The sequence below is a fragment of the Triturus cristatus genome, chromosome 7, assembly GCF_964204655.1.
Source record: "Triturus cristatus chromosome 7, aTriCri1.1, whole genome shotgun sequence".
Taxonomy (NCBI): Eukaryota; Metazoa; Chordata; class Amphibia; order Caudata; family Salamandridae; genus Triturus; species Triturus cristatus.
In genome coordinates, this window is record NC_140590.1 from 1,194,016,370 (window position 1) to 1,194,042,292 (window position 25,923).

The 25,923-nt window shown below is 50.0% G+C and overlaps 1 protein-coding gene across 2 annotated transcripts in view; it reads right to left on the bottom strand.

The window, feature by feature from the left end:
* The window catches only part of LOC146811566 (telomerase protein component 1-like), a 1,575,504-nt gene extending 1,550,466 nt beyond the window's left edge, over positions 1-25,038 (bottom strand). For both annotated transcript variants that reach the window (XM_085618541.1, XM_085618539.1), the window contains exon 1: positions 24,917-25,038. The gene's annotated coding sequence lies outside the window, so the exon portion shown is untranslated. The remainder of the gene's footprint in view (positions 1-24,916) is intronic.
* Between the last annotated feature and the right edge of the window lie 885 nt (positions 25,039-25,923).

A 25,923-nucleotide genomic window follows, 5' to 3' on the forward strand; every position in this document is an offset into this window, starting at 1 on the left:
AGGGCCGGGGGGTTTTGTACTTGTGCTAGCTGCAGCTCTGCCGACCACTGCAGGAAGTGCGCCAATGCAAAGAGTGTGGCAGGAACGTCAAGAGTATATGGGATGCACCCGCGGCTCCCGTGATTCACAGCGATATTCACTCTTAATACACACAGCAACTGAGGTTTTAATGATATATGCTTGGGCGCGTGTTCCTTTGGTGCAGCAGGTACATCGGCACCTGCACTGTATCCTGGTTATAAGGCTGTGGGCAGGGCTTATAAGTGTGCCGAGTCTCCGGCAGTATTTTTAAATGAGGCCTAGAAACGGGTCTCTATCGAGCTCTGTTTTGTTCCCTGGCCCAGGCGTCCATTTCTTTCCATACTGCAGTGTCATCAGCAGACACGTAGATGTGTGCTTGCTTACACTGCTGATTTCTCACTAGTGCAGGAGATACGGCATGACGGCAAGCCCGGCGAGCGGTGTAGGGGAAGGGGAAACCACAGAGAGAGTCATTTTCCCTCTGGATTCCCTTTCTCCTATGCACTCTGTAGCAGCCACATCTTGGTCGTGTCACCATGACCATCAGTGGACGCTTGTTCAATATTATATCTAACGAGGCATAGTTGAAGCATAGTTATCTTAAGTCTGACTGGTTGAATTATGATGTTACTTGGCTCGGATCGCTGCACAGCCAAGGCGCATATCACGGGGAGGACGCCGGGCATCGCAGACGTTGACCCGAGGGCGCAGCGGGGGGGGGGGGGCTAGCTCCCACGACATGGCCTCGTGGGACCTGCTGCTGCACAACCGAAGCGCAATCGCGGAGAGGGAGCCGGGCATCGCTGCTATTGACCCGAGGGCGCAGCAGGGGGGGGGGCTGAATCACACAACCTGGCCTCGTGGGACCTTACCGCTCCCGCGGCATCCGCGCCTCACCTCGCCCCCCCCCCAGCGGGGGTCACTGCCCGAACATAGCACGCCGGGAGAGCGCTGTTTCCGCCCCCCCACCTGGAAGCGACACCCGCATCTAAAAAGGCAGTATTGGCCTGATGTGTCACATGGCCACTTTGTAGCGATGGAAATGCGAAAAGACACTCATCTGGTCCCAGTTATGAGTGCCTGAAAAGTCCCTATCACCAGGAATACTGATCTCTCTTCAAACGCGGGCTTTATGGGAGATGTAGTCCTGACTCGGCTCAACTACAGCAATTGAAAAGAAGTACTTCACTACAGAGATTCGCGGCAGGAAAATTGGGACTGGAATTGGTATCCCAAATGATGTACTTGTTATCTAGTAATCGTCGAGAAGCACGCGACCCCTGGCCTCCCCCCCGGCGCCCGCAGAGCGAAACCCACGCGGGGGGAGGCATCCCAGACCCGAACGGCAAACCCGGAGGCCGACCCCATGCTCATGTCCCCACTGCCGGCGGCCCCACCACCCACACGAGGCACGGAGACTGCCTCTCGGGGGGTGCTCACGGTGTCCTGCGCGAAGCCCGGATGCCCCCAGCTCCCAGAGCAACCTCCGCCCTGGCCCACATGCGCTCACACTGGAAGCAAAGGCGCATCCGGCATACTCCGACCGGGGAGCTCACCGGTGCCAGCTGCGTTCCTGACTGCGGAGGCACCTGCTGCCCGGCGGGGAGGGAGGGAAGGGGGGGGGATGGACGCATACCTGGGCGACCGTGATGTTAGGGCTGGTTAAAAGCGGAGAAAAACACACCTGGCAGCAGTTGGACTCGAACCAATGCCTTCGGTGAGACTGGGACCAGGACCGTGCTGCTTAGTCTGCTAGGCCACTCTCGTTTCTCTGCCAGCTAAACCTTTGCACCCACACCACACACGCGACTGCATCACCGACGCCTAGCACCGAGCACGGCCCCCCCCCGCCCGTGGTACTCCGACCACAGGGCCCCGTCGCCTGGTGCTGCCCAGGGACAGGGCCGGGGCGAGGGGGGGATACCGGCAAACTCACCGCGGTAATGTTGTGAGGCAGCTCGACGATCAGGCTGCGACCTGCAGCAAGGCGAACGAGAGGGACAAGAGGGCGAGGAAGGGGCGGAGACAGTATAAATACTCCTGTCCCCTTCCCGCCCCCGCCGGAAGTAGCCATCTGCTGGGGTCTCCCCTGGCGGACCCAGGGACTAGACCTCTCACCCCTGTGCCTTCCTGTGGCACTAAGGCGGCCGCCCTTTTAGGGGTGGGGGCTGCTGCGCAACCCCCCCCCCCCCGGGCAGCCTTACATATTCCAGTCCAGGAATTACATTTTCCAAAAATCACCGATTCCAGAAGCGCTAATCCAACTGGTTTCGTAGAGCAGTGCTGTTAGTGGGGGACCCAGGAATATTCCAGATCCAGCAGTTCTTTGCCTAGATCCGGCCCAGTCACCTGGGATCACCCTGTTTGTGTCCCGGTAGTGTTCAAACGCCACAAGGCACCGACGCCGCCGTGCCAGTGCACATTCACTGTGAGCTTAGCTGTGCCCGCAGGATGGATGCAAACGCTTCCTTTAACAGGCCAGTGACTCACTTATTTTTGTGGCCTTCGCAAGATGTATATGTAGCTCTAAGCATGGTCTGTGAGAATGCCGGGTATCTCTCCATGTCTAGGTACAATCGTAATTACCATTTACATCAACCGTATAATAAAATATGACGTAAAGCCCCAGGATTCAAACGTTTGCCCTGCATGTTATATTGGGATCTTTGAAGTGATCGCATTACTTCTTACTCATTGTAACTTGCAACCTGAAGGATCCCTGCATGATGATCACATTAACCACCAGGGTTAACCTACCACTATTATGGCCTCAAACCTGCAGGATACACGAAGATCTGTGTAGGTGTCTTTACTTCGGCGTTTTAATGAAGTGGGTCCCCCTAGTGCTCACGACCTTATCCCAACCACCCACCCCCATTATCATAAAATCCAGAGGAGTAAAAAACAGAAAAGAGAAAAAGCCTGAGTGACAGGTCAAGGCTTGGAGGCAGTACCTGGCTTACCTGGGGGTTTGGGGCACTAGGGTTAAGAGAACTAGCACCAGGAGCTCAAACAGGACCGATAAGGTCAAAACCAGGAAGGCCAAACTGAACAGGACTGGGACAACCACAAAGGCGGGGGGGGCAGGAAAAGGTCAATAAGAATAGGATAAGGACCAGGTCTATGAGGCCGTGGAACAGGGCCAAGGTCTGGAGGTCAGAGAATCAGACCACACCTGGAGAAGGAACACGGCTAGGTGGATCAAGACAAATGCCAGGCAAGCAAGGACAAGGAAACCACAGCCAGAAGGACCAAGACAGGGAGAACTATAATCAGAGGAACAATGAAGACCAGGAGGACAAAGGCAAGGAGAAACAGAAGCAACTGGACCAGGAGGATCAATTCCAGAGAGGCCCAGGTAGATAAGGAGACTATAGACCAGAACCAGGTGGACCAGTATAAGGAGCACCAGGAAGATCAGTGGCAGAGGACCACCAAGTCCAAGGGAACCAGGACCAGGAGAGCTAGAAGCAAAACCCAGACCTGAATTACCAGAACTGAATAGGCCAGGAAGACCATAACATCCAGAAATACTAGGACATGGAGGACCAGAACCTGGAGAAGACTATGGCATGGCCAGGCTTGAAACCAGCTATGGCTAAAATGTTAAAACCAGACTCTCTACCTTCCCCCACTTTTCTCTTTCCATCCATCAGTTTTCTGTCTCTTTCCTCCTCTTCCTGATCTGTCTTCATCCTCTCTCTCTCTTCCCTTCCACTCTTTTTCCCTCCACACTTATTCTCTCTCTTCCTGCTCATGACCTCAATGTCTGCTACAACAAACCCAGGGAGGTTGAAGAGAGTGACAAAGGCGAGAGGTGGTCATGGGCCTTAAAAAAAAGAAAAAAAACAACATCTGGAGAAATGCTGGAGGAAAAAAATGGCCAGTCCAGTGCAGGAGAGGTCCTGTGCAGGATTAGGATCAGGAACTGGAGAAAGGGGGTTTAGGAGGAGGACCAGAAAGAAAGATGACATGGAGCTTGCTCAGGAAGATGATGTGGAGGACCTAAACTAGGGGGGAGGAGGACCCAGAGGCCAGCCCCTTTTTTCAGTTATTACACCTTGTATAAATTAATCTTAGCTATCTAGGGCTACATTGCTTTAGTGATCGTCCCACTACCTTTTTTAGCTCAATTCATGTGATGCTTAACTCCTTCATCTGTCATAAAACATAGCCCTATTTATGTGTCCAATCAAATAAACATTAACAGCTTTATCATCAAATGTTTTCTTTGTTGCCAAAAATAATTTTTATGCTGGATTGACATTGGCTCCAGCCTTACTGGTTTAGCCACGCATTATTCCAACCTATTTCCACACATCCCAGGCGTGCAACGCCATAGGGCTAAAAGAGCGTTAGCACCCCCATATCTCTCAGCCCGGGCTGCTGCAGCTTGAGCTGTTGTGGGCTCAGCTGGGCAGTGTCTGGAGTCTTATCTCTGCCACACCCACGTTTTTCACAGGTCTTTAAAAGACCATTTACATGCCTTTGTGAACTGGTTAACAAGGCTTTGTGGTTTTTCACTGGTTCCAGTACCCCTGCATCCTGCACTTATGCCCCTTGCCATGAACTCACGCCGTTCTCCCTCCACTTACCCTGCGGTCACATGAGCACACTGCTCACTCACTCTGCAGTCACACACCTCATGCTTTAACACTGCACTTATACAAGCACACTATTCACCCTGCACTCATGTGACACTTCATACACCTGCCACTCTAACTGCTCACGCTGCAATCTCATTCAAACAAGCACATCACTCACCAAGCATTCATTCCTCCTACTCTGCATTTTCATCTGCAAACAAACTCATGTCACATCAGTCACCCTGCAGTCACTCCTCTAACACTGTCACATCGCTCACATAGGCACTTCTGTCACTCGCACAGCTCACCCTCCGCTCACATGGGCACAGCACTCACCCTGCCCTTGCAGCACGCAAACAAGCACAGCACTTACCATGGAGTCACACCACTCACCCTGCATTTCCTCCTCTCACTCTGCACTCACATGGACAAACCTCGCAGCCTGCATTCATACTGCCTGCACACAGGGACCATAGTCTGCCAGAACTCATAGGAACACACCACTCTGTCTGCACTAACTCCTCTCACCATGCACTCACCAATCACTCTCACAGATCACCCTTCACTCTCGCCACTCACCCCTGCACTACACACAAGCACACCACTCACACTGAATTTACACCGCTCACACCACCCTGCACTCACTCCTCTCACCCGACACTCACATGTGTCCTCCTCTCAACATGCATTCATGCAGCTCACCCGACACTCACATTAGCACATTTTTCACCCTACACTTGCACCACTCATGGTGCACTCAACTATTCACCATCACCCAGCACTTACATAAGCACACCTGTAGCTCTGCGCTCATAAAAATTACACAACTCTCATGAATATACACTTTTCTACAAAAGCACCCACAGAATACCTGCTCTTTCTGTAGTCTACTTAATTCCATCTGCAACAACAGGGCTGGCGCAAGCGGGGAGAGTGGACTGAGAATGTGGAATGGCACAAGGAGGGAGACTAGGGCTGAGGCTTTGGGGTATGGTGATGGATTGAGGATCGTGTGACGCATTCAGCCATTCCTGCCTTTCCATTCAACACAATGCTTCATTCCGGGACTTGTAGTTTTTTTTTTTTTTTTCAATGTAAGTTGAGCCTCAAAGACCAAAAAATGCAAAGTGTTACTGGATAAAATCAATGGTTACCAAAGAAGTCAAGCATTTCATATGATCAGTTGGATCTGGAGATATTACATGTTAGAACAAGGTTTAGTTAATTTCCAATACTGTAGTTGCTTGATCCACACGTGAAACAAAATTTAAGCCCTGTACAGCTATTTTAAGAAAGTCTACTTTTCATTCACATCATACTTGTAACAAACATTGACATGGTGATAGATTATTATTTTTGAATAGCGTATATAGAATATCTTTTTATAAAGCTTAACTAAAAGGCAAGGCAGGTATAGTGGAAGCACCAGGGCAAGCTTTTCTAACAATACAAGCACATTGACTAATGTAAGTGTGAGTGGCAGTGTGTTGATGTGACAGAGTACAAATGTACAAAAGAGTGCAAGAGATATAGTGAGAATGTGTGTGTCAGTGTATGTGTGTAAGGCGTGAAAGTGTGCTGCTGGTCTGGTATACTGGAGTTTATTCTTGCCTTATGGACAAGGGCACTAATAGAATTTGGATGGGAGGTGTTACCTATAGGAAACTGCAGGCCCTGACATGCTTCTATTAAGACACATCATTGGCTGTGGGGGCTCAAACAAACTGAGAAAGCCGCTAGCCCAGTCATAGCTAGCGGCAGGGACACAGAAAACACACCACCACACCTGGCCAAAGACCATTACATGATGCACATAATTCTCAGCGTATGTGGTTGTCCATAGCAAAATGTTGAAACTGATATTTGAGGTAACTTGTAATAAGATTTCCTGTACTCATTTTATAGGGGGTGTCAATGGCAGAATGCTGACCCTTGTATACCGGAGGGAATTTGTAGAGGTTTCCATGACTGTTGCTGAAGTATCCATTATAAATTATTGGCACTGTCATATTCAATGTATTCCTTGGTATAAGGGGCTTACCCATGAATAAATGATGCCGTTGGTTTTATTGAAAGTAATTTTTGACTTAAGACATTTGAAAAAAACAAGATTAACTCCTAGGAAAGGCCAGGCTCCCTGGTGCATCATGAAAGTAGTGGAATATTTCATGAATGCCCATAATAGCCTGCGGCGTTTTAGAAAATGTGATTCCAAAAGTTTCAAAAAATTCTCAGGGGACAAGTTTACTCTCCCTTAAATCATCTATAAGAAATCTGTTAAGGTGTTTTGCTTGCTAGAATTTGGGGGCTGGGGGAGAAGTATCACACCCCACCACTTACATAGATCTTTTTCCTCATATAATGGGTATGCGTTTAGCTCTCACCTCATTTCTGGAAATGCTTAGACTAAACAAACTGCTCCTGAGGCGGAAGCCGGGTTATAGCTTAGCGGTTTTTAATAAATATCGTTTTTTATCCTGTGGCATTACTTACTGAAGCATTCTCTTCTGGGCACTTCCCCTCCCTAGAAGGCTCGCTCCGGATCCCACCGCACAGCCGATTAACCGCTGTCGCGGGCAAAACATTTCTTTCGCCGCCACAGCCTGAAGCGAGGCCACGCCCACCACTCCGAGGCCACGCCCCCTCAGGAAAGCATTTTAGGCGCGCGACACACCCACCTGAAGCACTTAGACTAAACAAACTGCTACTGAGGCGGAAGCCGGGAGATAGCTTAGCGGCTTTAATAAATATAGTTTTTTATCCTGTGGCATTACTTACTGAAGCATTCTCCCCAGGGCACTTCCCCTCCCTGGAAAGCTCGCTCCGGATCCCACCGCGCAGCCGATTAACCGCTGTCGCGGGCAAAACATTTCTTTCGCCGCCATAGCCTGAAGCGAGGCCACGCCCACCACACTGAGGCCACACCCCCTCTCTTCGCCATTAAAGGATGTGCCTCAGTCGGACGCGCAGCGGACGAGCGCAGCGGGCGCGACGTTTGCGTGCCGAAGGCGCGCCTAAGGCAAGCCCGTCTGCGCCCGTCCGCGGCCGGACGGGGCACGGGGCATGTCCCCCTGCCGGTTCAATGCAATACACCTCCTCAGATCTGGTTCGACTACATCCATACAGATCCACCCCCCCCTTGACTCTATCGGACTCTGAGCCACTGGGATTTCTTTGTACCAGAGACACATTCCCCGAGATAGCAACAGGCTCACTCCTAGCTCTCCCTTCAACTACCGCTCTCCTATCCAATAATCATACTCCACCTCTCAAGCTGACAGTGATCTATCTCAACACACGATCGCTGGTAAAACACCAGCTGGAAATCTTTGCCCTGTTAGACTCTGTATTTAAATTAAGGGGTAGCACCCAATATACCCTTGAGGGCTTGGGCAAATAGAATGTAATAGTAGAAGGCCAACAAGGGATTTTGTTCTAGCGAGATTCAGTTCAATTATACTGTACAAAGTAACCATTACATAAGTACTAGATAGAAACTCGACCAAACGTAATTCAATTGAATTCAGTCTATCAACGAAGGACCATCTGGCCTTCTGAGTCATACAATACCAGAATAGTCAACATTCTGAAGTCCATTGTTGCCCTTCCTGCTACGGGCTTCACATGGTATACACCTATCCAACTAAGATCGGATGAAGCACAATCTATCTCCAATGAGGAAGTGATTACTCCTTTAAATTCTTACAACAAATTACGAGAGTCTTTTTGTATTGTTCATCTGTCCTGAAGATGGTCTGACCGACTGACGCCCCAACAGACCGAAACGTCGACTGTATTTTCCATTTCCACAGCATAGCTGCACAGCTGATTGTTCTCTAAATACGAGATAGATCTCTGTTAAAGTTATTGGATTGGATTTTTGTAATGTCATGATTAGTGGATAATATTAAGCTGTCTTTCCCTTCATGTTACATTATACATTTATTTGATTTCTGTACTCCTTTTTATGAATTGTTTCCAGATAAAAATTAGTGATTCTTTCACTTAAAAAAATACCCCGTGTGTGTTGCTTTATATCATTGACTGAATTCAATTGAATTACGTTTGGTCGAGTTTCTATCTAGTACTTATGTAATGGTTACTTTGTACAGTATAATTGAACTGAATCTCGCTAGAACAAAATCCCTTGTTGGCCTTCTACTATTACATTCTGTTAGACTCTGAGCAGCCGGATATACTGCTGTTAACGGAGACTTGGCTGACCGAGGATTCTGCTCCTGATATACTCGCTGCAACCCCTACTGGTACTGGTTACTACATCCTCCAGGTAAACAGAGCCTCCGGGAGGCCGGGAGGTGGGGTAGCAGCAATTATTAAAAACTCTATTTGGTTCTCCGCCTTGACCTTAGTCGGCATCCCCTCGGTCGACTATCTCGCGGTGAGACTGGAATCCTCTACCACCCCACTTATTTGTGTATTAGTTTACCGCCCCCCACCAACCTATGCCGAATTTCCCTCTGCTGTTTGGCGATATGCTATCTCAACTTATCATCAACAACTCTAAAATCCTGGTTCTAGGCGGTTTTAATTATTGGCCCTCCGACACAAAGGAGAATGCCTGTTCCATATCATTTACCGATCTCTTGTCCAGCATGAACTGTATAACACATATAAAGGCAGCTACCCACATTAAGGGCCACATCCTGGATCAGGTTTGGACATCCAACCTGGACATTACTACTACCCCTATCATTTCACCCTGCCTCTGGTCAGATCATTTTATAATTTCCTTCTCCATTACGGTTATCCCCAGCCCTAGCAGACCCAAGGAAGGTAACCTCTCGGCCCGGAATTGGAACAAGGCTAATCTCAATGACTTTGCCACCTTACTTAAAACCTCCATCCCTTCCAGTCTGGGGTCTATCGACACCCAAGCCTCTGCTCTCACACACTGGCTGGAGTCGGCCAGTGACATCGTGGCTCCACTCAGACAAATAAAACTTAGACGTCCGCATGACGCCCAAAAATGGTTTATGGACGATCTTAAAGCCTTGAAGTTGGGCCTTAGGCAGGCTGAGCGCCAGTGGCGACGTGGCTATGCCTCTGACATGAAACTACGTTTCGCTACCTTGCTTAAAGATTATAAATTGGCAGTCCTGCGAACTAAATCCACCTATTTCTCAAATAAGATTGCCAGCTCTGCCACTAAAACCAAGGACATCTTCTCTATTGTCGAGGAGTTGTCAAACCCAGACAGGATTACCCCTAAACCCCTTCCCTCCCGGGCTCTCTGCGACTCCCTAAATCTTTTTTTTGTGGAGAAGATACCCAACATTAAGAACAGTATTTTATCTTCAGCCCTCTCTCACCACCATGGGCCCGAATCCACTCTGCCTTTTCTCAATCCTAGGCAGTTGACCCAGATCCCTTTAATCTCGGAGACAGAGTTCCCAGCCCTCCTTAAGAAGGTTGCCTCTGGATCCCCTACTGACTGTTGCCCCCCCTTAGTCCTTCGCGAGGCCTTCACAGTCTGCCCTTCTCCCCCTCTGGTACTGCTGAACAACTCTCTTTCCTCTGGCACTGTTCCCGGGTCATTCAAACGTGCCGAGGTCATGCCCATTCTTAAAAAACCCACAGCAGACCCCACAATTATGAGTAACTTCCGCCCCATTTCTCTCCTTCCTTACCTTAGCAAAGTCCTTGAGGCCCATGTGACTAATACTTTGAGTACCTTTATCGAGGACTCCCAGTTCCTCGACCCTCAACAGGCTGGTTTTAGACCCAATCACTCCACGGAATCTGTTATACTTTCAGTCATGGAGGAACTGCGGAGAGGGGTGGACTCTAACATCAGCCAGGTCTTGGTGCTCCTGGATTTGTCGGCCGCCTTTGACACGGTCGACCATGACATTCTGGTCGGCCGTGTCGAGGAGGCCGGCATCCAGGGCTCTGCCTTGGCCTGGGTCCGCTCCTTCTTGAGCAACCGCCATCAGGCGGTTCGGCTCTCTCAGTTTTCCGCGGACGAGGTTGAGCTAACCTGTGGCGTCCCGCAGGGCTCCTCCTTATCCCCCCTTCTTTTTAATTTTTATCTTACCCCTCTTATTCGCTCTTTACGAGGCAGCTGTGTCACCGCGTTTAATTACGCGGATGACATTCAGCTGGTCTTCGATATCAACTCCACGTCCCAGTCTATCGACAATTTTCAAACCATTCTCTGTCACATCAGTGACTGGATGGGGGCGAATCATTTGAAACTTAACCCCGACAAGATAGAACTTCTGCTTTTCGGGGGTACAATCAACCCCTGGAACTCCACCTTTTGGCCCACAAGGTTGGGCACCCCCCCTAATCCCGTCAGCTCAGTGAAGAGCCTTGGGATCATCATTAGTAATGATCTCTCGATGAAATCCCAGATTGGTGCGGTGGTGTCCTCTAGCTTTTTTCAGCTGAGAAAAATCCGTAAGATTGCCCGCTTCCTGACCACCGAAGCCCTCACCCTGGCATTACTGGCGTTAGTTATCTCCAGGATAGACTATGCCAACTCTCTCTATGTTGTCATACCGGTATACCAATCAAAGAAGCTTCAACTGGTCCAGAACCAGGCAGCACGGCTCATTTACCACCAACCCAAATACCAACACGTACGCCCCCTTTTAGAATCTCTTCACTGGCTCCCCGTCACTGAGCGGTGTAAATTCAAATTGGGCTGCGTTATTTTTAAGTCCCTTGTTGGTACAGGACCCTTGTTCATCTCTTCACTTTTGCACCCATATGTTCCTTCTCGTAACCTCCGTTCCGCCCATCTGGCTCTACTTCAGATTCCAACTTTCAAACGTAAAAAACAGGGAGGACTAAGGTTCTCTTTCCTTGCCCCTTCCTTCTGGAACGCCCTTCTACTAAGTTTAAGACTGGCCTCCTCCTTAACTCACTTCATGTCTCTCCTAAAAACTCATCTGTTTCGCATAGCCTATAACTAATCTCCTTAGCCCCTCGGACTGTTTGTTTTCTTCTCTCTCTGCTTCCAGCGCCAAGAAACCGTCAGGTGTTAGCCGCGCTTTATAAATTCTTTTTAAATTACATTACATTACTTATCCTGCCCCATTGTTGGGATCAGTATTGGCTTTGGGGCGTTGTGGCTGGTGCAGCTTCACCCATCATTGACTTTGGTGGGGGGGCCCTGTGTTTAAGAATATTTTTTGGTTTAAAAGCACATGAACTTCCTTGTGCATCAGGTACTTTTCAAGCAACAATAAAAATATCAACATAACTCTGGTGATTAATGTTCCTACTAGTGGAAGGGAGGAGCCTAGCGCGCAACCAAGATGGCCGCGTAGGTGCGAGGCTCCCGAGGACCTCCGCGACCTCCTGAATTAATCCTGGCGATATCCTGTCCTTGTTGAGGGGACTGTGTTGGGGAACCGGAGCTGAGGCGCCACCCGTTTTTTGGGCTCGAATCGGACCCCGAACGCCGGTGGGAGCATCGATCAAAGGTTGCGGCCTTCTCCTCGCCGGCCCCCCGGATTGGAGTAGTGGGGCGATCCGGGGACAAAGTGAATAACAGCGGCGAGCGGGGCTGGGCAACTGGCGTACCCCGCACTTTCACTTTCGCTTTTGCGCCCTCCTAGCTCTCAAGCGGGGTCGGGCTGCGGAGCGGGGTGCGGTGGTGTGGCCTTGTCCAGGAGCCCGGCTGACCCGCCGGCGGTGGGTTGACCCGCGGTTCGGTGGTCGCCCCTGCCCCCCCCCCTGGCACCCGTGACTTGGTATAGCGGCCCGTTTGGGGAGCTTGGCACAACGGTGGAAGAGCCAGCATGTCCACCAAACAAGATGGCGACCGGGCGAAGGTGAAGACGACCCGCCGTGGCACGGCGCACCAGGCCAACAGTATGGACCGCTACACGCTCCAGAAGGGTTCTCCGGAGACATCGCGTGCATCCCCGGTGGGCCCGACGGAGGCATCTGCTCATCCGGTGGATCTGACCCTCCGGGACGTCATGGGCGCCATCGCAGAGATGAAGGCCTCGGTGGACCAGCGTTTCGACACCTTAGCGCAAAAAATAGACTCGGTCCTGGTGGATGTGAGCCTTATGAGGGCAGACTTGTCCAAAACAAACGACCGAGTCGACTCCCTGGCCCACACCACAACGAGCCTCACGACAGACGTGGTGGCCCTCCAGAAGGAGGTGCGACGGCTTGGCCAGGCGAGCGCCCTGATGGACCGGCGACTGGAGGACTCCGAGGGTCGGGCCCGGAGGAATAATGTCCGTATTGTGGGGGTGCCGGAGGGACGAGAGGCGGAGGCGGCGGATCTTTTCGTGGAAGAGTTGATCCTGACCCATCTCCAGCCCCGGGGGCTGAGTAAGCTTTTTGCGGTGGAGCGTGCTCACCGGGTCCCCGGGGGCAGACCTAAGACTGGTGCCCCGCCGCGGCCTCTCATTGCCCGGATTTTTAATTTTCGGGACAGAGATGCTATCCTCCAGACCTCCAGGCAACAGGGACCGGTCAAGCTTGACAACATGGAGGTACATTTCTACCCAGACTTTACTCCGGCGGTCCAGAAGCAGCGTCAGAGCTTTCTTGGTGTTAAACGTCGCCTAAGGGACCTAAACCTCAAGTACTCAATGCTCTTTCCAGCTAAGCTGAGGGTAGAGGTGGATGGTCGCACGCACTTCTTTGACCGGCCCGAGGCGGCTGGGGACTGGCTGGACACTCTGCCTGGAGATCGGGACCGGGGGGGCGGGGGGGGCGCGGCTGGCGAGGAGGGCCCGCCGGATCAGAATTGAGGGGTGACTGAATAGGCCTTGCTCTGGACGTTGTTCCTTCACCATTTATTGATTGCGTATGTTCCCCTCCTATGGAGGTCGTGCGGGGTCTGTTGGGGGCTTCCCTCCTCCTCTGGGGGACTAGTTGGTATTTTAGCTATGGGGCGACAGGCACACTGCACTTTGGGGGGGCTGTCTGGGCTCATGCAGGGGTGCAGGGAGGGGGGAGTTCTGTTGGGACCGGGTGGTGGGGGGGGTGTGTTGTTTGTTAGCACCGCAGGGCAAACCCGCTACTATGTTGTTGTTTTTAGGATGCTCGATGGGGGACGACCGATTGTTTCGACTTATGATGGGGGGTAGGGATTTGACTGTGTTGTCATGGAATGTTAACGGCCTGGGGGATAGGATTAAGCGTGGTGTGGTCCTGCAGTACTTAAAACGTATTTCACCAGATGTTGTCTTCCTGCAGGAGACGCACCTTATAGGTAACTCCTTTCATGCAATGAATCGGCGGGGATATCGTTTGGCGGCCCATTCCGGCTTCACCTCGGGCTCGCGGGGGGTGGGTATTATGATCAAGAACTCGCTCCCGTTGGAGATTGATGAGGTGCGCCATGATGAGAGGGGACGCTACACGGTTCTGGTGGGAAGAATGGAGGGTAGAGTGTTTATCTTTATATCAGTGTACGTCCCGCCTGGGTTACAAGCCACCACATTCGCGGACCTGGGGCGCCTCCTTCTGGACCTTCCGAGTGGCCTGCTGGTGGTTGGAGGGGACTTTAATGCGGTAGCCTCTGGGTCTATGGATCGCCATCCCCCTAGGGACCTCCCCCGGGCACAGGCGTGGCTGCCCGGCCTTCTGGACACGCTGGGCCTGGTGGATTGCTGGCGATTAAAGCATCCCGCATTGCGACAGTACACCTTCCACTCGGGTGCCCATGGTAGCCTCTCGCGGCTTGATTACATCCTTGTCCCGGCGGCCCATGCAGGGAGGGTGGGGGAGGTGCGCCATCTGGCGCGGGGTATCTCAGACCACTCCCCATTGTTGTTGCATTTCGATGTCTTCCCGAGGGGGGATGGCAGGGTGGCCCCAATCAATGCATGGTATTTGCGCGACCCCACCATTCGTGCCGATTTGATCAAATCCTTACAGCGATATTTCGACGAGAATGTGGGGTCGGTCTCTTCGGCCATCTCCCTGTGGGAGGCTTTCAAGGTAGTCCTTAGAGGGGAGGCCCTCTCCTTTATCTCCCATGCCCGGCGGCGCGAGCGGGAGGAGGTGACCCGGGTAGAGGCCGAGATTGCAGAACTGGAGGGTGACCTGGGGAGCGGGGTAACAGACGACAAGTTGCATGTTCTACACCTCAAGCAGGCGGCCTATCGGGCCCTCGTCACGGAGGCGGCCAGGGGCCTCAGTAGAGAGCAGCAGGGGCGATTGTATGATGTGGGTGATAAGGCTGGCAAATTGATTGCGTGGTTGGATAAGAGGGAGAGAGCGAGCCGCGTGGTGCCTTTGATTGAGAGTGTTGATGGTGCGTGTGTCACTGAGCCGGAAGCCATTGTCTCCTGCTTCGCGGATTATTTCCGCGAAGTCTACTCCCCGGTTTCCCCCTGCTCGGAGGAAGATTCCCATGCCCTGCTTCGGGACATCGCACTGCCCTCCCTCACGGTGGAGGACAGGGATTCGCTGGACGCCCCTCCCACCTCGGACGAAATTGCCTTGGCTATTCGCTCGGTTGCATCCGGCAAGGCCATGGGCCCCAATGGTATTCCCATCGAGCTCTACAAGCTACGCCCGGATGTGTTGGCGCCCCACCTGCGCGCGATGTTCCTGGCGGCCCACTCGCAGGGTTCCCTCCCGCCGGACCAGCGTCTGGCCACAATTGTGGTGATCCACAAGGAGGGGAAACCCCGTGAACGGGTCACATCCTATAGGCCGATTTCGCTTTTGAACGCGGAGCCCAAAATCCTCGCCAAGGTGTTGGCCAACCGGTTGGTTGGCGTGGTGGGCGATTTGGTCCACCAAGACCAATCTGGCTTTATACCGCACCGCAACACGGCGCTCAATCTGCGGCGCTTGCACGGGGTGCTCGCGCGTGTCCCATTTGTGCGGGAGCCGGCCATCTTGGCGTCCTTGGACGCCACCATGGCGTTTGATACGCTTGAATGGCCATACATCTGGGCGATGCTGGCGAAATTCGGGTTTGGCCCGGGTTTCATTAGCTGGGTCAAATTGCTATATTCGGGCCCATTGGCGCAGGTGGTAGTGAATGGGCGAGTCTCGGCCCCATTCGCGCTGGGGAGGGGTACGCGACAGGGTTGCCCCCTGTCGCCTCTCCTGTTTGCCCTGGCCCTGGAGCCCCTGGCGGAGTGGCTGCGGTGGCACCCTTCTATACGTGGTCTCCGCTGGACTCCCGAGCATGAGGACCGTGTGTCCCTCTATGCTGACGATATCCTTCTGTATCTCGCCTCCCCGCGTAAATCACTGATCGTCCTGGTTGATGTTTTGCGCTCATTCGGTCGCAACTCAGGCCTGGTCATCAACTGGGCGAAATCCTGTGTCTATGTGCTTTCCGGGGAGGCTCCGGCCCTACCACGAGACTGTCCGATCCAGATTGCCTCCCAAGGTTTTCGGTACCTGGGTATCTATATCACACTTGACCCGGAGGCCCGCTATGAGCGGAATTTGCTACCCCCCCTCCAGCGCTTGAAGGAGGACGTGGTGCGCTGGCGGCGTCTGCCGCTCTCGCCGCTCGGCCGAGCGGCCTTGTTTAAAATGATGTCCTTGCCGCGCTTCCTCTACGCCCTCCAGAATACTATGAACTTGGTTCCGGCACGCTACTTCCGTGAGGTGGAGGGCCTCCAGCGGCGCCTGTTCTGGGACGGGAGGCCGCGCATTGCTCTGGCTAAATTGACGCTCCCGTGGTACGATGGGGGGGTCGCCCTCCCGGACATTAAACGGTATTACTGGGCCTCCCAACTAGCGGCAATTAATCATGGCCTTTATGGGCCCGCCTTGAACCCGGCATTTGAGATGGATAAGATGCTCCTACCCGGTGGCGATTACAATCGCGCGCTCTATTCTGGCGCGCCCGACTCCCGTTTGACGGGACCGACGCGTGTCATGGTGCGTGTCTGGCACGCGGCTAATGCAGCTATGGGGTGGAAGGACCGTTTGACCCGGGCGTCACCGCTGTATGCGTCTGAGAGGTTGGGCTCCCTGTGGACGTCGAAGGGCTTCGAGAAGTGGGACACGATCGGAATCAGCACGGTGGGAGATCTCTGGACGAGGGGGGGATTCAAGACTTTTGAGATGCTGCAGGCGGAGTTTCAGCTGCAGGGCAGTGAGTACTTTCGGTACCTACAAGTCCGCCATGCGCTGGGCTCCGTCTTCCCGGACGTCGCATCCATTCCGGAGTCTTCCCCCCTGGAGGACAGAGTGCTGGATGGCCATGTGCCGGACAGCACGATCTCCCTCATATACAAAAAACTGATCAACGATAGATCGTGCCTGCTGACTAGTCTCCGCGAGGCCTGGGTTGCCGACGGGCTGGAGCTGGACGACGAGGATTGGATTTCCGCGGTGGCCTCTCCGAAAGAGGTGGCCATCCCGGCTCGCCTTCGTTTCGTCCAGCTCAAGATCCTTCACCGGGTTTACGTGACGGGGCCACGGCTCCTGCGTATGGGTTTTGCTGGTGACGGAATGTGTAAGCGTGGCTGTGGTGCGTTGGCGACTTTCATGCATATACTGTGGGAGTGCCCGAAGGTGGAGCGATTCTGGCGTGGTGTGCATGAGGTCCTGCGTGTGGTTACGCGTGTCGCGCTGCTGCCTGAAGCGAGGAGATGCTTGCTGAATGTATGGGAACCGAATGACTATTCGGTCCCGCAGACGCGGTGGGTGACTCTGGGATACATGATAGCTAAGCGGGACATTGCTCAATTGTGGGGATCCCAGAGGCCCCCTGCGGTGTCGGCCTGGAAAGAGCATATGGATTGGTGTATGTTTCGTGAAAAGGTGGTGTATGTGGCGAGGGGTAAGCCTGGGGCGTGGGTGAAACTCTGGGGCCCCTGGAACGCCTACCGCGGGGGTATTTGTGAGCCACCATTGCTACCGGCCCCCCTCCCTCGGCTGCGGGCGCGCGGTCCCCCAGTCCCTGATCTACTCCCATTCCCCTCCTCAGAGTTCTGCTGCTGGTTCGGATCCCCCACTTCTGGAGCACGTGCTGTCACTTTGGATCGCGGGTTGCCTTGCGGGTGTGGTTTTTTGGTGTTGTTTTGTTTCAAGAAAAGGGAACCGTACTGTGGGCTTGGAGCTGTGTGGCCTGCACCATTGATTACTCCTGTTTCACTGCTCTGCACTGCCGAGAGACTTTTACTGTATGTATGCAATATGCTTTTGTCATTCTAGCGGCCGGCCGGGTGGTTGTAGGCCCATACCTGTAACTTTTACAAACTGCAATAAACGGTTTCAAAAAAAAAAAAAAAAAAAATGTTCCTACTAGTGAGAGTTCAGGATGTTGTCTAGTTGCAGTTTTGGTTCATCATAACGTAGAACGGAGGGTTAATGTGCCTGCTGCAGATCACAGAACTGAGTGCGAGTGAACTATGAGTAGCACTCAGTGGACGGGGTCCTGTTGGGTCTGAGCACCGGCAAGTCTTATAAAGCAGGTGCCGAGACAGGTCCCTACAGGGCGCTCCATTTTTACGTTCGAGGGGGAGGAGCTAACCTCTGCAATAGTACCATTCGTCAATGCTTTTGATGTAACTTCAAAGAGACACATTTTTCAGTTTTATATAGTGCAAACATGAGCACTAGTTACATAATACAAGTAGATTCATGTTTTGAATCACAGAATGTTATGCCAAAGTGAGGCTCAAACCTGCTTGCTTAGCTCGAAAGTCGGCTGCTCTAGCCGTAGCCACAACCTCGCCCGCAAGAACGGAAGCATTTTCAAAATGATATACAACAAAGTCATAGTTGTTATTTATTTCTTGTGCAATTTAGAACCATTGACAAAGCCAATAGTCCTGGCTTGTTGTATTATATATCTGGATGCAAGGACAGAAGCAGCAAAATACCAGTGGGGCGGCACACTTTGCCAAATACAGATTTTTAGCTGAAGTGTTTTACATCGGCCACGCCTCTGAGACACCCCCCTCCCCCCCCCCAGTTTTTTCATCCCACTTAAACCTGGTAGCACTATAAAACAAGCATTTGCAATGCATTCGGTCTCGCCTTTTGGACCTTATATGTATTTAGCTATGCAGCACATTAGCCTGGGTGCTGAAACATCTAATGTTCTTTAACATGGAGGGATAAGTAACTTCGTGACATGCCAGATATGGGAACACAGAGCAAAATATCGCCTTTCAGCTGGAAATGGTATAGTCCAAAGCTCTGTTTTTAATATAAAAGCAGGGCCTTTGGTGGTCATATCACTAAAAATACAAGATTTGAAAAAAACATTATTGTCTACAGGTGCTCGTGGAAGACAATTTCTATGGACTGGAATCTAGAGAATACTAAAGTGATTCTGGTACTTTACTCACCTCTGCTGATCATTTTCTATCAAGAAAGTTAAATAGAGGCAGTTAACATAAAAATAAAAGAAATAAAGTCCCTCAGCAGAAAGCAATTGTGATATTTTACTGACCTCTGCTGGTCATTTTCTATCAAGACAATTAAATAGAGGCACTTGAACAGAAAAAAAAGTCCCTAAGCGGAATCAGACAATTCCTAGGGAGATCTCCAGAGCCCACAAAGTACATACACATATAAGTATATACTAAAGTATATACAAGAGGTCTCGAATGCTCAACCTAAAAATGAAAGTCAGTGAGAGGCTATGGAGAGAAGGTGTGCACTGTTGGAGAGTGGCAGTGAGGGAATTCATGGAGGTGGATATGGGAGAGGATAGCGCTAAAAAAGACTGGCCTAAAGGCCGCCACCAGCGCTCAAGCCGGCCTGGCTGGAGTCTTATTACCCCCCCCCCCCCAATAAGTTCGGGTGTAGAATTGCGTCCCTGGCTCACCCGTTTGTGAAATCTACGAGTTAACATTTTGCATCTCCAGCGCTGACTTGACATGCACCAACACAATTCCCATAAAGTAATAGGTTGCTACAGTAAAGCCAAATAAGAGAAAATTATGCCTCCGATGACAATTAGTCTTCATGCATCCTTGATATTGATGCCACCACTGGAAATTACTCCAGTAGAAGCGCCAACACATTTTTATATTTCGCTACTTTTAGATGGTTATTGTAGTTCTCTATCTGGTACAGGTGTTCCGGAATTTGCCAGGTAAATTCGCGGGATCCACCCCCAATCTAAAATAAATCCAGTGGGTGGGATCGGCAGGGCACGGCGTGCCCCTACTTCTTTAATTTTAAGGATTTCGTTCCCCTACTTTTTTATTCTGAAAATGCGTCCCAGGACACAAGAATTCGCCACGCCTATAAATAAAGCTCGGCGTTCCTGGCGGGCGGGGCGGCAGAGAAGTAACAGGACTCTGTCTTTTCCTTCTTGCCCAGAGAAGAAAAAGACAGTGTCCACTTCTGCTCTGCCACTTCAGCTGCCCCCCACTCTTTCCTTCTTTCCTCTCTTTCTGTCTAGCAGTTCTTCTCTTACTGAAAACCGTGACTTCAAGACGGGGTTCTCACTCTCTTTCCTCTCCTTTGCTCCCCTGTGAAATGTATCCAAAAAAGAAAAACACTTTTGCTGGGAATGTCGTATTTTTCCAACATTTTAATTTCAAAGTGCAGCATCAGGAATAAAAGGTTAAAAATATGAAAAATAAATAAATAAAGTAAGATAGAGTGGGCGCAAACTGGCCAGATTGATTTTATTCACACCCAAACACATTAGCGCCACTTTTACAGAGTTTGCCAGTGAAGCTCTATTTTTGTTTTCTTGTCTTTGTTTTCCCTGGACTTGCAACTAGTGCACTAATCCTGGAGGTACTGCAAAGTGTGGATTGGATAACAAAATGTGTACTGCGGCTCTGCGTCCAGGGAAGTGGTCTTTTTACCATACTGCTTACGTTTTGTAAGGATATAAGCAGTGGACATTGAAATGGGTCCATTCAGGGCCCTGTAATCTTAACTTTTTAGGCAAAAGCACTCACTGATTTCTGAATAGCGAGTGTAAAAGCGTTAAGATAACCATGTTGTTCCTGCTTACATGGAATGGAATGGAAAAACATTTATAAAGCGCATGGCTACCCGGAAGCATCCCAGCGCTAATAACCGACAGCAGGAGAACCAGAAGGGCTAAGGAAAGAGCAAAGTCTTTATTTGCGTCCGGAAAGCCATGTGATCAGGGATTAAGCGTAGGTGAAGAGGCAAGGCATTCCAGAGTTTGGAGGCGTTGTAGGAAAAAAAGTCTGCCACCACTTCTAGACCTCTTGATCCTGGAGATCTCAGCCAGATGCAGATCATCTGATCTAAGTTTACGCTTGGCTTTATATGGACGGATCATGGTGGAAATCGATGGTGAACCGAGTCCCTGCCTTGCTTTATGCACTAGGCATAAGGACTTGAACTTAATTCGTTCCTGAACCGGGAGCCAGTGGAGGGCACGGAGAGCGGGTTCGGCTAACAGTCTATTAGAGGTTCCTGTTAGTCTTGCTGCGCTGTTTTGTACGGATTGAAGTTTCTTGACTGCTGAAATGGGAGCGCCCAAGTACAGGGCGTTCCCATAATCCAATCTGGAGAGTATTAATGACTGGACCAGTACTTTCTTGGCTGTGGAGGGAAGAAGGGGCAGGACCTTTCGGGCCATTCTAAGTATGCCGTAACAGAGGGCTGCTGTTTTCCTGGCTTGCGTCCTGAAGCTGAGGTCCTGGTCCAGCCATACCCCCAAGCTCTTGATTTCCGATTTCGGGATAGGGGCTGGGCCCTTACATAATGGCCACATCTGGCTGGGGTTGAAACGGAGGGAGTTACCTAAGATCATAATCTCAGTTTTTCCTCCATTGGTTTGCTAAATTTTGCATTCCCTATGAGTGTTTGCTTTTTCCATGATGTCGTTACTTTTTTTGTAGGCCGCATATTGCTCGTCTAGTAGCCGCATCCAGGTGTTTATAGCCGGCAACAATTGGGTTGTAGTTCAAGGCAGTGTGAGTTTTCCTCAGTGGGGCAGTATGGTGTTCAGGGGGGGGAGAGGATGTGGCACTATGGCCAGAGCTGCTGAATTTGGAACTGGGGAACTAGGTTCAACCTTAATAACCAGTCCACCAGACCACTCTCCTGAGAGAGCACAATCCCATGCTAGACCTTAGAAGGCTTCGCAAGACCTCAGAAGCCCTGGTGTCTTAGCACCAGCAGGTGGACCCTAGCATGACAAGTGTAGGTTAACCTTCAAGGCTTGTCCACCACAATCCATACTGAAGTTCACCTCCAGTCTTGCGGGCAGGCCTATGCAGCAGCACACTCTAGAGCAACAGTGACTCTGTCACTGAGGTCACAGGACCCTTGAGAAGGGCCAGCTCTAGGGCGGTGCAACCGGTGTGACCGCACCGGGTGCTGACTTTGGGTGGAGGCATTATGTTTGCTAGTATATTATGGTTTTTAAAGCACTTGCTGCCTCCTTCTTGGCCTCCAGCAATTTTCGGCAACAATAAAAATGTCATGATGACTCTGGTGATTAATGTTCTTCCTAAAATAGTGTTTAGTGGAAGTTTTGACTCATGGAAAGGTAGCTCAGAGGGTTAATGTGCCTGCTGCAAAGAACATGTGCCATGCAGATCACAAAGTGCACATAATGTAAATAGGTCAGTGGGCTACTGCTTTTATCAGAGAGATCCTTTTGTTACTTGCAGTTTATATGTTAAAATCCTAACATAGAACAGTGAGCTATTAACTGTCAGCTAAGAGCTGCATACAAACTTCAAGGTATAAATTAGATCGTTATGTTTTTCCCCAGTCTTTGATTATCCTAATGTTGCAAAAAGTGTTCTTTTGGACAGAAATCAATTCTGATTATTAAAGAGAACCCCTGAACAATGGTATTACGTTTTAAATTCTGAGTTTGTGTTTCTCCAGACCAATCACTATTAAACTATACGGCCTACTAGTATGGTTGTCATGTGACTCCTACACCTTGTAGTCCTTAGAATTGTGTAACATTTTCTATACAGTGATTTGCACACATATTGATTGTCTCTGTGTAATGTGTGTGATGCAAAGTGCTCTGAAACCCTACAATGGTATGAGTGGTTCCGTAAATCAAATTAAATGCATCTGAGAGTGTGGTTATGGAGACATGAGGGGCACTGTTAAATGGTGGTAGTGAGGGAATCCATGGCAGAGGTGGTAATTAGGGGGGGCACTAACGAACATTAATGCACAGGGCACCACCAGTGCTAAGGCCGGCCCTGCCCTTGAGGCCAGTCTGCCTCACCCATAGGTATCTCCATTGGCTTTGTTTCAGCAGTAGTAGCTGCAACTCACCAGGGATTGGCAATGCAGGGTTTGCACGCACACCAAACTAAGGGCCATATGTATCAAAAAAGAGTTTTGCGATTCTCAAATTGCGATTTTTAGAGAATTGCAATTAGAGAATCGCAAAATCCAATGTATGTAGGATTTGCAAAACATTTTGCGAATCCTACATATTCCTTATTTGCGAATCGCAAATTGAGATTCACAAATAAGTTATACCTTCCCATTCGTTCCTATGGGCTAGGAGGCCCATAGGAATGAATGGGAAGACATTCTCAATTTGCGATTACTAATTAGAGAATCGCAAATTGAGAATGCAATTTCAAGGTTGCAAGGGTGCCAAAAGGACACCCTGTTGCACCCCTAAAATATGCATGTGTGACATTGTGTGCACATACGTACGGCACTTTTAAAAAATCAAAAAAGTGCTTTTTTAAAGAAAATCGCAAATTATCACCAACCTGAAGTTGGTGGTAATTTGCAATTCCTTAAGGCCAAATAGCAAATTTCTGGTGCTTCACGAATTGCATTTAAGGAATTGCAATTTGCAATTCCTTAATTGCATTTGCAAAATAGAGAATCGCAAATTTTGCAATTCTCTATTTTGCGATGGCATTATGGGATGATACATCCCAAAAGGCTTTTTCCAATTCGCAAACGGGCAGATTCTGAGAATCCTGCCCGTTTGCAAACGGGAAAAAGGCTTGATACATATGGCCCTTAGTTTGCAAACTTCACAGTCTCTCTCCTTCATTCACAAGCACTTTTAACATGTGCTGCCTGCTGTGGGGCCACTGGAATCAATTATGCACCAAAGAAGGACAAAATTATGCTGCAGTGTTGACTAAATTATGCATTTAAAAAAAGGCTGCAGCGTAATGCATTATATTTTCTGATATTTTATTATTTTGACATTTGTACACATGCTAACGGTCCCTGGAAACATTTTGACTTATTAGTACCAGTGTAACATACACATGCAGCAGTGAGAAAGGTGATCAGTCAACCTTCGCAGGGTGCCCTCTACTTCGCGGCAACACCTATTACTTTTTTCATTAACTTTTGATACGTTTAAGCTACAAACAATTTATTAGTTTAAATGGACAGATCGTGCAGCAGAACTTGCATTATGAGGAAAATACGGCAGAGCCATAATTATATAGAAAACATTTGCAAACTAGGATATTTTGCCATTCATGTTTGAACAGCTGTTGTGGAAAAAGGGAGAAGTGCTGATGACAAACTCCATGGCTCGGAGACAACTGGCTTTTGCTTTCACATTTTACCTTATTTGGGACATTCGGTGATTAGAAGCATATCCAACTTTGTGAATGTATTTTAATGTCAATAACTCATTATAACCTTAAATAATCATGTGTATCCATTGGTTGATTTAACTGGGCAGTGAAATGCCAAACAAATACAAAAAATTGGGATGTTTGCGCATCCTGGCCACGCCTCTTGCTCCGCCCACTGATCCAATCCTTGGGTTATTCCCGCCCCCGATCTCCGCCCACAGTTCCCCAACTTTTTTCCCCCCACTTCGACCACTGAATAAATCTGCAGACTAGTGCTTTAAATGGGCCGGTACTCACAGGTACCGAGTACCGGCACTTCTTATTTTTACCACTCTGAGTACCGGCACTTCTCTGCTGCCAAGGAGAGTACCGGTACGGCGCCTTGGCTGTGCTGTTGACCTGTCTGACAGCCAAGGCACTTCTGTAGCAGTGACTGGTGAGCTGAGCTGAGCCCCCGCTGAACTATTGAGCGTGGGCTCATTTGCATAACGTCCGGTATTCACCTGCTGTGTTGTAAAGGCAGCGCAATTAAGAAATCCAAAGAAGCTAACAAGGTTAAAATGGCTCTCATCTTTCCTGAAACATCACCGCCTTTGGCTTTTGCGAGGAGTTAACCTATTTTGTTTATAGAAACGCATTTCTCGTGTGTTTTGGTACCTGCTGCAAGTAAGTCAATAAGTAACAGTATGTCTTGCTCTTAGTCCCGCCCCCGGCCCCGCCCACTCACCCTAATTTAATGAGTACCTGCACTATTTTTTCCCCATTTAAAGCACTGCTGCAGAATTCAATAGCCGATAGTTTGAATGGTTGGGCTTTGCAAAAATGTCGGTTTCCCAACGTGGGACTTACCTCCCGTCAGAAGGTCTTTAACATCTAACTACCTCTTCTCTACTTCCAACAAACCAACTTTGATTACGCGACGTGAGATTATAAGGAGTGTTTGACTTTTGCTATGGAACGAAACCAGGGAGGGGCATTATGACGGCACAGCCCAGCGAAGGCTCTGATTGGTTAAGCGAGTGAGGGGACGAGAAAACGTTAGCGTACTCTTTCAGGAAATGACTACCCCTGGAGCTGCTCCGTTTAGGTTCGCCCTTTGCTCCGGAACGCGTGGCCCAGTCGCATAGGAGCCGGCGGTCCGGATTACGTACGGAAATTGCTTATTTCATCTCGATGAGGTCATCAAGGCGCCTATGACGAAGGGAGCCTTTGGACCCAGAACAGACTGACCCTGGGAGATCCCAACTCTGCGACCCAGGTATAGCTCCCTCTGCCGGAGAAATACGGAAGATTTAAAGCATGGAAATAGCAGTGCCTTCTGAACGGGTCAGTGTTGGGGCGTTCTCTCATATTGGCAGGCTGGGGAGGGGACACTTAAAGTGGGATGAAAAAACTGGGGGTGGGGTGGTGGACAGACATGCCAACACTCCCGATTCAGGCGGGAGACTACCGATTTCAAGGCTGGTCTCCCGCCTCCCGATTCAAGCATCCAGAAACCCCATTGCTCGGGGTTTCAGCTGACAGGTCTTGGTATTGTGTAACGTGCTAATTATTCCAACAATAGTCAGAGTGGCAATGCAGGGACTCTAGAAGAGGTAACAAGCATTTGCAATGCAATAGGTCTCGCAGTTACACGAGTTTAAGCTATTGGCATTGTAAATGGCAATGCCTTTTATTTATGTTTTTAAAACGAAAACAAAAATAAAAGGCATTGTTATCTGCAATGTCAATAGCTCAAACTCACGTAAATGCGAGACCTATTGCATGGCAAATGCTTGTTTAATTTAAGGCACTGTCTTCAGCATCATTTTGCTGTCTGGGTGATGTGCGTCAATATCCAGCAGAAACATGTGACT